This window comes from Chionomys nivalis, chromosome X (assembly GCF_950005125.1).
Source record: "Chionomys nivalis chromosome X, mChiNiv1.1, whole genome shotgun sequence".
NCBI classification, from domain to species: domain Eukaryota; kingdom Metazoa; phylum Chordata; class Mammalia; order Rodentia; family Cricetidae; genus Chionomys; species Chionomys nivalis.
Window position 1 is genome coordinate 25,569,772 of NC_080112.1, and position 1,149 is coordinate 25,570,920.

Genomic DNA, 1,149 nt, shown 5'->3' on the forward strand with positions numbered 1-1,149 from the left:
GCTGAGGAGAACTCAGAGTCCCAGAGCCTTGGTCTCTTCATCTGTTAGCTCGTAGTCAGTGTAGACTCTCCATTCCTGGGCTTAGTGTAAGGAAAACACGGCTCATGAGGCATGCTCAGCCACACCTGGGGCAGAGGGAGGGCGGGGGAAACGCTCACAGCGTCATTACCACCAGAACAGCTCCCTGTCATTTGACTGTGCCATGGTGTCCACAAGTTCTACTCTCCACTCGACTAGCCAGGACTGGCTCCGAATACTGAGCACGAGAACATGAGCCAAGGGCTGCAGGATGCAGCTACAACTTGGGGAGGCAAGAAGATGAATGCTCCCCCTAGAGCAGGAGCGTCAACCATTTAATACGACTCCTCATGTCGTGCTCACTCCCCAGCCATGAAATTATTTTCGTCGCTACCTCATAACTGTAATTTTGCTACTGTTATTATGAATTGTAACGTAAATATCTGATGTGCAGGAGAACTGATATGCAACCTCACAGGGGTCTCGACCCACAGGTTGAGAACCAATGCCCTAGCTCCTCCTGAAGGACCAGCCTACAAACCTGTGAGACCTCGGACTGTTCGAGTAAGCCTTGACCAAACTCTGCCAAACCCTGATCAAGACCCTATGTTGAAACTCCAGTCCCTCCCCCCTCACTGCTCCTGTCAATCAGCCACTATCACCCACATCCTGGTAGCCAGGGCAAAGCAGTTTCTAAAGAAAAAAAAAATGCCTTGTCTGGACAAGCGACTCCATGAAGGCGTACATGCAGCGCCAGCAGCTGCATTTAATTTCCCATTCTCCAAACCTACTATAGAAACCCTAAGTACCCCTTCCCCTTCAGCAGACACCCTTTTCCTGCTGTCTGCTCCTTGCTGCTGGAAATACACTGTCCAGGGCTTAGAACCAGGGTCTGGAGAAGGGGGTGTCTGGAGGTGCCATGTCGGGCCGGGAAGGTGGCAGAAAGAAGCCCCTGAAGCAGCCCAAGAAACAGGCCAAGGAAGTGACGAGGAAGATAACGCTTTCAAGCAGAAACCAAAAGAGGAGCAGAAGAAACTCAAGGAGCTAAAAGCCAAGGCCACGGGGAAGGGACCCCTGGCCACAGGTGGAATTAAGAAATCTAGCAAAAAATCAGCTGTTCCTCATACCTGA

General features: G+C 51.3%; 1 pseudogene; it reads left to right on the forward strand.

Annotated features, from left to right (window-relative positions):
- Nucleotides 1-937: 937 nt before the first annotated feature.
- LOC130867572 (translation machinery-associated protein 7-like) lies at nucleotides 938-1,149 on the forward strand (annotated as a pseudogene).